Below are 13,467 nucleotides of genomic sequence, written 5' to 3'. Positions count from 1 at the left end.
TGTAATGTAATCTAATCTAAAAGAAAATGATCAAAGCAGCAGGTAAACATGACTTACATTGAATTTCAGTAACTTGCTTTTAAAAAAGTGAAGCAATTCCTTCCAAACTTCTGGGATTTAAATCAATCCTCATCCCATTTTATTCCAGAGTTAAAACAAAAAGAGACCTACAGACTCCATTTTCCTTAATTACATCCAGTCAATTTCCCAAACTGACCTCATTGACATTATAAATAGTTTCTTCTTTTTAGGTGCTCAGCACTTCGAATAATGGCTTCACTTCCTGTACAACATTATTACTCTGAAGATTCAAACGATCTATCCTTTGTCACTATCTTTTTCTACTTTACATGTTGGCACCTAGAGACATTATCTTCACATATGAGGTCAGCTCCAGAAATTCCTGACTACTGATCAATATTGCCTCTCCAATACTTTTCTCCAGTTCAGCTTTGATGACCATACCATCTGTCCAACATCCAGTCTTAGACAATTAGTCATAAGTTTTTCCAGTTAAATACTGAGACATTTACATTGGTAGTGTTATACACTCCCAATCAGCTAGTGTCCTCAGCGAGTGTTTCAGTCTAAATTTAACTGTTTACAGGCTCAATCCTGAATTGATCTTCCAGCCCTGCAGCTTCTCTAGTTGTTATCCTGTTGTTTGGCAGAACAGAACTTGAATATTGACAAAAAGAGAGACATTTTGCTGAAGCTTTTTATCTTATACCTGTCAGGACAAACACAAGCTTGCCCAAATTTCACACAATCAACAATTTGTATACAGGAGAAAAAAAGTTTGCTCAGTGATTGGCAAGTCAGCTGTAATAGCGAGGGCATTACCATGGGGACAGCAATGGGGATTTACGGTTTCCCCATTACTTCACATTTTTTATTCTTTTATTTAAACAGTGCACGGGGCTTGAACATGTTCTTTTTGTTTGCCTTCTACTTCTGAGTATTGGCAATGCCTGCCTTTCTTAATCCCATCTGCTGCTGAAGACCTCCTCCATGCCTCTGTCACTTCTGACATGATATTCTAATGCTATGCTGGCTAGCTTCCCATCCTCAAACTTAATTCATCCAAAATGGTTATCTATATCCTAACCACCACCAGCTCTCATTCCCTAACCTCACTTCTACTTTAACTTTTAGCCCTTTTGTGCATCAATTTCAGCATTTTCACCTTCATCTCTGTAACGTTTTGCAATCTTGCAATTCTCAACCAGAATTTTCCTTTTGTCTGTCCCTGGCTCCATTTGCATTTTCACATTAACAATGACTATATTCTTAATTGGTTATACCTTATTCATTGGGATTCCCTTGTGTCTCTCCTTCTCCCATTGTTTCTTTAATAGCATGTTCACTAACCACATTTTGAATACTCATCGCAATATTACATTCTTTAGTTTGGAATCAGTTTGTTCTGATTAAGAGCTCTCTGAAACCCTTGGATGCCATAAGAAACCATTCACGCTGACATTAACTACCTCCCTCTCCAGCTATCCACTGATGTTCCAGATAATAAATGTTTCCATTTCTGCAACCTGCAGATGTGCTTTTCCTTGCTACTAAACATAGACTGTAAAGGATTGTGGGGAGGCGATGTGACATAAATTCGGTTCCCAGCAGTGACAAAACAGATATAAGGGAATGGATTCATTTTATCAGCTTTCTCTTCCCAAAACAATTCCTGAAATTCACTTTGCAAGGACTGTGCCTGGTCTCACTGGGGCCCTGAACAGCAGCACAATGATGAAAGGGAATAATGGTACTTCAAATTTTTGACTGTACTGGCCCCATTCTTTCTGCTGCCTTTTGTTAGCTCTTGCTCCTGCATGTGCTTCCTTTTTGATCATAAAACTAGTAGCTGCAGGAGACGGCTGGGTGCTGGGAATGCAGCTGCCCTAAGTAATTGGTCATGCCAGGAAAACTGTAACATTTTTCGCTGAAAGGAAATTTGATCCTCACACCACCAATGGAGAAAGCCAGCCAACTCTTCTGAATTGTGGGTGAATTAGGACAGTTGGAATGACTGGATTTTCCATTTCCAGTCCCAGTATCAAGGAAAGTCTTTTAGAAGCTAAAATAATTTGAAACCAATGTTTATTCCATCGGTCTCTTGGTTGTCTGCAGTTATTTAAAACCAGAGTGCAGAAATTTTCTCTGCTTGACATAGATCAAAATTTTGTTTACATCGCAGCAATATTTTCAGTTAAAAGGATGAATTGGTGTTACATGTAGTAATGAAGGCTCTAACCGATACTGTTAGCTTATCTCTCGATTTGTTTATGACAGTGTAATTATGGTAATGTGACTTTTTATCTTCATCCTTCATATTAATGATAATATCTGCCAACCTTTGATCCATAGTTACATCAGAGTAAACAACATTTTAGTTGCACAATCTAAAATGAAGGCTTATGAAATTGGATTTTACACTTAGCAGGAAGCAAGGAGGCTTTGACAGAAATTCAAAACTTCTCATCACTTGCAGTGATTTGTAATGCTATGCCTGGTGAGTCATTTTAGAAAATGATCAAACTGGAATATAAGCTACGTGTTCTAAAAGTCTTAATAGGGCACTAATTTCCCAAGTTATTGGGAAAGTAATAACGTAGTGTAACAGAAACCAATCAAAACAGACAAGGTTAGCATTTTAAAATTTTACTGCATGTCTTACTTACTGATGCTTTATAACTGAGTGTCAGCAAGCAACATGGCTGCATTTTGAAGATGCACTGGAGTTTAACATATCCACATTTGGACAGAGCCCACATGGTGAACAGCAGAGATCATGACCACCCACACTCTGCCAACAGCAACCTTTTATTGGAGGGATTTTTCAAGACTTCAAAGGTCAGCTCATATGCTGTCATCTATGGTATTTTTAAATATTAAAAATATTTAAATGAACAAAAGATTAAGTTAAAGGAAAAAAAATTTCAGAAAACGCGGAACAATTTAACATGAGCAACAATTCTGCAGATGAAGCTGAAGATGTGTGTTTGCAGACATCAATATGTAACCGTTTTCTGTTTAAAATTCATAACTGTACAACCTTAGTGAAGTAAATGATATATTCTAGCTGCTTGGAGTTTTCAGACGTTTTCAGTAATAATAATGTTAGTTTATATTACCTACAGATTAGAGCAATACACCACTTTGGTGTGAATTTTGTTTTAAAGCTTAAAGGCACAAACACATATTTAACCCACATACAGAATTTATTTCAAGTATTTGAAAGATATCTAGCAGCCTGCACTTAAGCTGGTAGTTTGAATTAATGCAATGTTTTAAATAAATGTCTTTGAAATCTTGACTATCGAAGGTCACTTAAATAATGGCTACTTAAGTCAGAATATTGAAGAGACAGAAAAGCAAAAAAACAACTAAAGAATCTGTGAATGCTGGACATCACAAACAAGAACAGAAATAGCTGGTAAAACTCAGCAGCTCTAACTGCATCTGTGGAGAGAAAACAGATTTAATGTTTCAGGCCCAGTGACTATTCTTCAGAATAGTTTAAAATATGATTACGAGAGACAAGGCCACACTCTGCAGCCATAGCTGAGGACTGAGTGGTACAAATCCCAACTGAGTTTAGACATAGGTATGTGCAGCCCATTCTTCAGTCAGGGTGATCATACAGTTAGTTTACTAAAGGTGAAGTTTGAGCCTTGGATCATTCTGTGAGTCTTTACTATATGGTCGTCAGCACATAATCCTTCTGTGCTGTGCTCTGCATGACTGAGCAGGCAAAGAAAGGGTGTGAGGGACTCTGAAGAGCTGGGAGTGAGGCAGCAATCTTTCAAGCAGGAAGCTGAGGATATTGAGTGCGAGAAAAATCACCTTCAGCATGATAGAATGGCGCTGCATTATGCATATCAAGCCAGTCAGGACTTCATTGACACCCAGTTCCAGGGGATTTGAGTTGGGGGCAGAGATCATTCCTTGACTGCACATTTGTTGGTGTTCAAACACAAGCATTCCCTGTCTGCTCCAAGAGGCAAGTGCAGCTTTGTCTCTTTGGGAGAAATGCATGAGATTGGCAGTGAGGAGCTGGCCGATATTGATAGCAAAAGATCCCAATTTCCAACCAAGTGCTGAACAGTGAGGCAAGGTTCTCACAAGGGAGAGATGAGAGACCAATTTCCATATCTTAGCATCCTCATTATGCAACCTCCCATCATTGATGTGTAGTTTCCCATTCTCCCACCTACAGGTGTGGTGCATAGATAGTAAGGCAGGCTCCAGAGAATAGAATGAGAATTCTCACTAGTGCTGGCAGAGAGAAATAGCCCACGAAACTCACCAAAATTGACACTTCGCTATTTCCTGGAAAAAATCAGTTTGTGGTTTTTTGTTCATTTTTACAGTTGCTGAATAAAAGTTAATCTTTTTAACCATTTGAAGGTTTTGCTGTATGTGTGAGGTGGTTCTATATTGAACAGTGAGAGGATGTTGGTCAACACTGGATGTCAGGAAGAAAGTAGCACTGACTTGGACAGGGTTCTCTAATGGGATGTGGCCAAGGATGGGTAAGCTATGTACTTTGATTGTTAACTAGCAATAGATGTATGAATATGCACTTGTAGGTACAATGAAGTGTCAGCAATGCCACCTTTGTGCCCTGAGAAGCTTTCAAGATGGCACCAGTGCCAGGATTTCTGGAGGCCCTGGCAGTGTCGAGTACCAGAGCCTGCGATGAATCAGAGAATGCAAATGAGCGTGGTGCCAAAGAGGGGTGGTTTATAAGTAATGAGGTGAGGATAGAGCGAAAAATCTCACTAGGCCTTGTGGAGAGAAACTGAAATAACTGCACAGGGGTCATTATCCCGTCAACAAGTCACTCTTTATTTACATGTGCATTGCACATGGAATCTGACAGCTAGCTCATAGCTGGCTCCTGAGCAGAATCCCTGACCCTTCTATTTATTGTTTTCCACAGAGGCCGGTATCCCGTCACCAAGTCACCCTTTATTTACACACGGAGAGTCCTTGACACTGATCCAGCTCCCTCAGAGCCAGCTGTCAGAGTGAGCAGGATGTCTGACACTCCTATTTATTTTTTTCTTCTTTTTTTTATGTGTGTGTGCAGGTGTGACCCTTCTGTTTATGTCTGTCAGCCAGGGTTCCTTGATTGGCCCAGGTTAACAGCCCCAGTCAGGGAACTAATAGTCACTGAGATCTACCTGGCCAACCTCATTCCAATCATTTCAGAAACCCTCCATAAAACTTGGGAAAATTGATACTTATCTGATTTCTTGTAAAATTCAGTCTGTAAATCCCATTTTTCTCTCCTCGTGGATGCTGCAAGACCTGTGGAATATTTCCAGCATTTTGCAATCTAATTTCAAATTTCCTGTGAAAGTTTGCTTTTGAAGAAAGCACCAAGTTATCTGCAAGACCAATTGCCTGATTTGCAAGAAGGTTAACCGTGAAAAAAAATCTCAATTATTTAGATGAAAGATTCTAGATTGCGATCAGAATTCCCTGAGGTTAGAGTGATAACGCTATGAAATGCTCTCTCTGGAAGAGTCCTGCCTGCAGACAGCTTGAGTTCAAAATGGGGGTGATGGGGATTTTAATGAGAGGGCAGGACACTGTGTAGGAGGTATGCTGTGGGTGGTACATCTGGACATTCTGGAGGATGTGAGTCATGTAAAAGTCGTATAATGATGCCTACCACATCACTGAGCTGTGACTTTAATATTCTAATCAGGCCCCAGATGTCCTACGTTAGACTGTCAGCCACTCAGTAGCTGGTGGTGATTCAGCCTTTCGGAGCAGTGTTGTCTCTGATGAGTAACCAGTCCAAACTGCATTTATTCAATCCCAGCTTGTGTGTTTTTATTATTCATTCATTGGATATGCTGGCACAGATGCGGCCAGCATCTATTGCTCATCCTCAGTTACCCTGGAGAAGACGGTGAGGAGCTGCATTATTGAATCACTGTAGTGTAGGGTGTGCAGTATGTGTACAGACACCCACAAAACTGGGTGACCCTTGAAGAAGACAAAATGAGCAGCCATGAGCAGGCTATTGCTAAGCAAATGCTACTTGATGGCACTTTCGACCACCTCGTCCATCACATTGCTGATGATTAAGAACAGACTGAAGGGATGGTAATTTCTAGGTTGCATTTATCCTACTTTTTCAGTACAAGACAGACTTGAGAATTCTCTATTTGATCAGGTAAATACCAGTGTTGTAACTGTTCTGGACTAACTTGGCCAGGGCTGCAGCACATTCTGGAGCACAAGTCTGAGCAGACTGGTATCTGGGCCTATAACTATTGCAGCCTCCAGTGCCTCAAGCCATTTCTTGATATGGAATGGAGCAAATCCAACTGGGTGAAGACTGCCCTCTGGGATGTTGGGAACCTCGAGAGGAGGTTGGGCTGGATCATCCACCCAGCATTTGGCTGAAGGTGAATGAAAATGCTCAGACTTGTCTTTTGCACTGAGGTACTGGGGCTCCTGAAACTTTGAGGATAGGGATGTTTGTGGGGCCTACACCTCCCTGATATTTGCAGAGTAGACAAGGCTGTATTTTCTAATGTCATTACATAGAAAAGTAGTTCATGAGTAGGCCATTCAGCCCTTTGACTCTGCTTCATCATTCAATATTAAAAAAGTTATCCCTCATGTCTTTTAAAATCTTTCATTTTTCACTTTAAAAATATGTCCCCGAGTTTTGAACTCGCCCACCTTAAGGAAAAGAGCTTTATCATTCACCTTATCTATGCCCCACATAATTTTATAAACCTCAATATGGTCACCCCTGAACCTCCTGGCTGCAGTTAAAAAAAAGTCCCAAGCTATCCAGTCTATTTTTATAACTCAAACCATCTATTCCCAGCAACATCCTGATCAATCTTTTCTGAATCCTCTGCAGTTTAATAATATCCAAGCGCTGGAAGAGGTCAGTAACAATGTAATTAAGCTGAATTACTCAGAAATAACTTGCTATCGATGGTCAGTTTGGGTTCTGCTAGAGACAGTCAGCTCCAGACCACATTACAGCCTTGTTATAAATGTTGACAAAGAGCTGAGTTCCAGCAATGAGGTAAGGATGACGTCCCTTAACATCAAGGCAGTATTTGAGTGTGTGTTGCTCTGAGAAGTCTCACTAAATTGTAATTAATGAGATCATGGATATACTTTTCATTGGGTAGAGTCACATCTAACATAAAGACTGATGGTTAGAGTTGTTGGGGGTCAATGATCACAGCTCAGGATGTTGCGACAGATCTAATTAAATTAGTTTACTTGATCCAATCATCTTCAATGGCTTTATCAATGGCCTTTCCTCTATCATATGGTCAGAAGTGGGAATGTTCACTGATTATAACACAATGTTCAGAACTGTTTGGGACTTTTCAAAGAATAAAATGTCTTGTATATTAAACAGTAACATAATACCTCTGTTCAAGAAAGAGGGAGCCAAAAGCAGGAGCCTACAGAAGTGAATATAGAATATTCTTTATTGTCACGTCCTTTATAGGCCAGTAAGCCCAACATCTGTCAATGGGGAAAGTGCTATTATTAAGAATAATACCAGGACATTTACAAAATCATGAAACAAAAGCAAAAGCCACATAGTTAAGTAAAAGTGAAATTGTCTTTGTCAAATTTATTAGTGTTCTTACAGAACGAGTAGAGTGGATAAAAGATGCCAGTGGTTATAGTCTATCCGTATATCCAAAAGACATTTAATATAAAAGATGTCACACAAAAGGTTACTCCACAAGATGATGTTTGGGCTGATATGGAACACACATACTGTTCTGACTGACTAACAAGAAAAAGAATGCCAGGATAAATTGATTATTTTCAAGTTTACAAATGCTATCATGTTGAATACCAGAGGGATCTGTGCAGGGGCCTCAGTTATGAATGACTTGAAGGAGGGGCCTGACATTGTTATAGATTTGCTGATGATAGCTGGTGATCCTGAGTAAACACCACACTTGAATCAAGGGAGAGCCAACAGCTCTATCTGCCCAGTTTGTTGCCTACAGATTTAAACATTCTTTGAAACTTCCTTCCAACTTGCTTTCCCACTGACCTTTGAAGCATCAACAAAACTTGTTAGTTAGTAAAACTCTAAGGTGAAAGACCTTTCTGTCTAGGCAGCATTTATCTTTGTTGCGGTGATTAACTACTATCAGATAGAGTCTAAATATTATACAGCCTTACTTGATACTGGCCCAGATATGTTTCAGATCTCTTACTCATTACAGTTTCAATCAAATCATCATGAAGCAAGACATCTTGGAAATGACTGCCAGACTACTCAGACCCCTTGGCATCATGGTAGCCCACAAACCCACCAACACACTAAAACAGCAGCTAATGAACTTGGAAGACCCTACACAGACAATGAGCAAAACTAACATCATTTACAAAGTATCGTGCAAGGACTGTAATAAACAATACATTGGACAAACAGGCAGAAAACTAGCCGCAAAAAGACATGACTCTCTCTCACTAGTAACCTCACATACGGATGAGGAAGGACACCACTTCGACTGGGACAATACATCCATCTAGGAGAAAGTGAGGGCAGCAAATGCTGGAGATCTGCTGCATTCCTGAAGAAGGGCTCATGCCCGAAACATCGATTCTCCTGCTCCTTGGATGCAGCCTGACCTGCTACGCTTTTCCAGCAACATATTTTCAGCCACAATACATTCATCCTCGGACAAGCCAAACAAAGATATGCACGAGAATTCCTAGAAGCATGGCATTCCAACCGGAACTCTATCAACAAACACATTGAGTTAGACCCCTTCTACCACCCCCTGAGAAAAAGAACAGGAAGTGACTTCACCACAGGAAATAACATCACCAAAGGAAATGACATCACCAACCCAAAGAAGCTCAAACATATAAATAGAAAGCCGGAAATTTCAGCATTGCTTTGCGTAAAGTCCACTGAAGATGTTACCTAGTAATGTAATTAAATGTCTGGAAATGAACCTTTCAGCTCAGCAAGCAAACCTGCATCCATCATGAAACAGTTGCAGGATTGTTGTGATGTTTCCTGGGCATCCAAATTGGTAGAGTATATTGGCAAATCGGGTATGGTCCAAACAAATGCAATTTTGTCTACTCTGGTAGGAAAAATAGAAAAGCAAAATACTAATAGTTCTTGTTTGCATTGTTTTGAAATACATATTTCACCATAACATAGATCAGATTAGATTAGATTAGATTAGATTAGATTCGATTCCCTACAGTGTGGAAACAGGCCCTTCGGCCCAACAAGTCCACATCGACCCTCCAAAGAGCAACCCACCCAGATCCATTCCCCTACTCTACGTTTTTTTTTTACCCTTGACTAATGCACCTAACACTACGGGGAATTTAGCATGGCCAATTCACCTATCCTGCACATCTTTGGACTGTGCGAGGAAACTGGAGCACCCCGAGGAAACCCAGGCTGACACGGAGAGAATGTGCAAACTCCATTCAGACAGTTGCCCGAGGCAGGAATTGAACCCGGGTCCCTGGCGCTGTAAGAGATTTTACTTTACAACCCATTATTTCAATAACACATGCCTTATTCGTGACAATGAGGTGTTGTTGATTACTGAAATGTTGACAAAAGGATAAGCAACGCTGGAGGTGGCCTTTAAAGAATGATTATCATTTGTTCCTAGCTCATAGAATACAGTGTTTCTTTTCTAAATCCCAATACTCCCTTTTCCAACTCATGCAGCCATGTCTGGACTATTCCTATCTTCATTACTTTCTCCAGATCACGTGTAGTTTCATAAGTGTTGGCAAATCTCACATGTAATTGTAGTGATTGGAACAAGGGTCAGAGGAATCTTATTGATTGTGTGATCCTTGATTGCAGTTGTTAACCTGGGTCAATAAGGGAGCCCTGGCTGACAGATATAAACAGGAGATTCAGAGAGTGTCCCCATATTAGGGACAGGCTCTGAGCACACTAATCAGTGTCCTTGTACTGTGCATGGGTAAATAAAAGGTGACTTGGTGATGAAATACATAGCTCCTTGGAGTTATTTCAGTAATACACATGATCCTTTTTTCAAATGGCCAATAAAGGATGTCAACAATCATTGACTGTGAATGGCAATTTCACCCTATGTTAGTGGGAATAGAGGTGGAATTATTGACTCTATGGTGAAATGATCTGGAGCAGCAGGATAATCCCCCTGTTAAAAAGTTGTCCAATCAGCCTGGATGATTTCTGGGAATGTAACCCAAACATTTACATGGGTTTCTGTGGGAGCATGCATTTCTAATAACTCAATTTCATTTTAACATATGATTTTCGGTAGCATAACTATTATGTGGGTGGCTCAGTGGTTAGCACTGGTGTCTCATTGCACCAGGGACCCAGGTTCAATTCCAGCCTCAGGCGGCTGTCTGTGTGGAGTTTGCACATTTGCTTCATGTCTGTGTTTCCTCTGGGTGCTCTGGTTTCCTCCCACAGTCCAAAAATGTGCAAGTTAGGTGAATTGGCCATGCTAAATTGCCCATAGTGTTCAGGGATGTGTAAATTAGGTTCATTAGTCAGGTGAAATGTGGGGGAATGGGTCTGGGTGGGTTGCTCTTCAGAGGATCAGTGTGGATTTGTTGGGCCAAATGGTCTGTTTCCACACTGCAAGGATTCTATGATCTATGAATCTATGATATATTATACAAGGGCTCCATATTTTACAAAAGCTACCCATAGGTTAATTAGCTCAACTTGCTGGATGGCTTGTCTATCACACAGATTGCTACTATTTCAATTTCTACACTGTCCCTCTTTCTCAATCTTTTTCTTTGACTTATGTGTAGTGACCCTCAGGTTAAACCACTGCTGTTTGTCTCTCTCTCTCGTGTAAGAGAGCAGCCCAATGGTCTATGACGAATTTATTGTTTTATTAGAGGAACACTTCAAATGGCGAGGAATCAGATGTTGTTTACAGACTTCAGAAAAAGTTAGCACGCACACACAACAACTAATTGGGAAGGTAAAAATAATGACTGCAGATGCCGGAAACCAGATTCTGGATTAGGTTGGTGCTGGAAAAGCACAGCAGTTCAGACAGCATCCAAGGAGCAGGAAAATCGATGTTTCAGGCAAAAGCCCTTCTCAGGAATAAGCCAAGTGGAGTGTTTGCTTTAATTGCAAGAGGAGTAGAATTTAAAAGGGACATCTTGCAGGGCAGCACATTGGTAAAACAGTATCTGGATTACCATCTACAATCCTGGTCCTTTTGTTTAAAGAGGGACCTAAGATGGGTTGCATGGATCATGCAATTGCCCCCAATCGGGCCTTAAATTCCAAAACATTTTATCCTATTCTAATGAAGAGTCATATTGGATTTGAAACATTAACTCTGTTTGCCTCTATAGATGCTACTAGACCTATTATGTTTCTGCATCACTTTCTGCTTTTATTTCAGATCTCCAGAATGCACATCACATTATTTTTATCCAAATGTTAGTAATTTAAGTAAAATTCTCCGAGCCAGAGTTGAATCTCAAAACTGAAAATGTGTTGCTGGAAAAGCGCAGCAGGTCAGGCAGCATCCAGGGAACAGGAGAATCGACGTTTCGGGCATAAGCCCTTCTTCAGGAATGAGGAAAGTTTGTCCAGCAGGCTAAGATAAAAGGTAGGGAGGAGGGACTTGGGGGAGGGGCGTCGGAAATGTGATAGGTGGAAAGAGGTCAAAGTGAGGGTGATAGGTCAGACTGGGGTGGGAGAGGTCAGGAAGAAGATTGCAGGTTAGGAAGGCGGTGCTGAATTCGATGGATTTGACTGAGTCAAGGTGGGGGGAGGGGAAATGAGGAAACTGGTGAAATCCGAGTTCATCCCTTGTAGTTGGAGGGTTCCTAGGCGGAAGATGAGGCGCTCTTCCTCCAACCGTCGTGTTGTTGTGGTCTGGCGATGGAGGAGTCCAAAGACCTGCATATCCTTGGTGGAGTGGGAGGGGGAGTTAAAGTGTTGAGCCACAGGGTGGTTGGGTTGGTTGGTCCGGGTGTCCCAGAGGTGTTCTCTGAAACGCTCCGCAAGTAGGCGGCCTGTCTCCCCAATATAGAGGAGGCCACATCGGGTGCAGAGGATGCAATAGATGATGTGTGTGGAGGTGCAGGTGAATTTGTGGCGAAGTGAAGTGCAGGTGAAGTTTCCTTTGGGGCCTTGGAGGGAGGTGAGGGGGGAGGTGTGGGCGCAAGTCTTGCACCTCCTGCAGTTGCAGGGGAAGGTACCGGGAGTGGAGGTTGGGTTGGTGGGGGGTGTGGATCTGACGTGGGAGTCACGGAGGGAGTGGTCTTTACGGAATGCTGATAGGGGAGGGGAGGGAAATATATCCTTGGTGGTGGGGTCCGTTTGGAGGTGGCGGAAATGACGGCGAATGATGCGCTGTACATGGAGATTGGTGGTGTGGTAGGTGAGGACCAGTGGGGTTCTGTCCTGGTGGCGGTTGGAGGGGCACGGTTCAAGGGCGGAGTAGCGGGAAGTGGAGGAGATGCGGTGGAGGGCATCGTCGACCACGTCGGGGGGAAATTGCGGTCCTTGAAGAAGGAGGCCATCTGGGTTGTACGTTTTTGGTACTGGTCCTCCTGGGAGCAGATGCGGTGGAGACGAAGGAATTGAGAGAATGGGATGGCGTTTTTACAGGGGCAGGGTGGGAGGAGGTGTAGTCCAGGTAGCTGTGGGAGTCGGTCGGTTTGTAGTAGATGTCCGTGTTGATTCGGTCGCCTAGGATAGAAATAGAAAGTTCGAGGAAGGGGAGGGAGGAATCTGAGACTGTCCAGGTGAATTTGAGGTCGGGGTGGAAGGTGTTGGTGAAGTGGATGAACTGTTCAACCTCCTCGTGGGAGCACGAGGCGGCGCCAATACAGTCATCGATGTAGCGGAGGAAAAGGTTGGGGGGGGAGGCCAGTGTAGTTGCGGAAGATGGACTGTTCCACATATCCTACGAAGAGGCAGGCATAGCTGGGGCCCATGCGGGTGCCCATGGCTACTCCTTTTGTTTGGAGGAAGTGGGAGGATTGGAAAGAGAAGTTGTTCAGGGTGAGGACCAGTTCAGTCAGTCAAAGGAGGGTGTCAGTGGAAGGGTACTGGTCGGTACGGTGGGAAAGGAAGAAGCGGAGGGAAAGGAATGAATCTCAAAACATTAGCCTGAGCTTGCAGCCCAGTGATGTTTCCATTAAACCATAGTCTTCCAGTTACAATGGCAGCAGTTCAGAAAATTAAATAGGCAGATTCCTGGGATGAATGAGTTATAAAGTCATAGAGTTACATAACATGGAAACACCCTTCGGTCGAACCAGTCCATGCAGAACATAACCCCAAACTAAACTGGTCCCATCTGCCTGCTCCTGGCCCATACCCCTCCCAAGCCTTTCTTATTTGTGTACCTATCCAAATGTCTTTTAAATATTGTAATTGGACCCACATCCATCATTCTCAGGACGTTCATTCCATACTAG

The 13,467-nt window shown here is 42.2% G+C and overlaps 1 long non-coding RNA gene across 1 annotated transcript in view; it reads left to right on the top strand.

Moving 5' to 3' along the window:
- The first annotated feature begins 2,486 nt into the window (after window positions 1-2,486).
- The window catches only part of LOC122564072 (uncharacterized), a 32,845-nt gene continuing 21,864 nt past the window's right edge, over window positions 2,487-13,467 (top strand). Inside the window, exons 1-2 of the long non-coding RNA XR_015752351.1 lie at window positions 2,487-2,859; window positions 4,417-4,541. This is a non-coding gene — a long non-coding RNA (uncharacterized LOC122564072). The remainder of the gene's footprint in view (window positions 2,860-4,416; window positions 4,542-13,467) is intronic.

The sequence above is a fragment of the Chiloscyllium plagiosum genome, unplaced genomic scaffold (genome assembly GCF_037043375.1).
Source record: "Chiloscyllium plagiosum isolate Xiang-an unplaced genomic scaffold, Cpla_swu_hap1 HiC_scaffold_31, whole genome shotgun sequence".
Lineage (NCBI taxonomy): Eukaryota > Metazoa > Chordata > Chondrichthyes > Orectolobiformes > Hemiscylliidae > Chiloscyllium > Chiloscyllium plagiosum.
The sequence above is the reverse complement of the archived record's forward strand: the minus strand, read 5'-3'. Positions and strand labels throughout refer to the sequence as shown.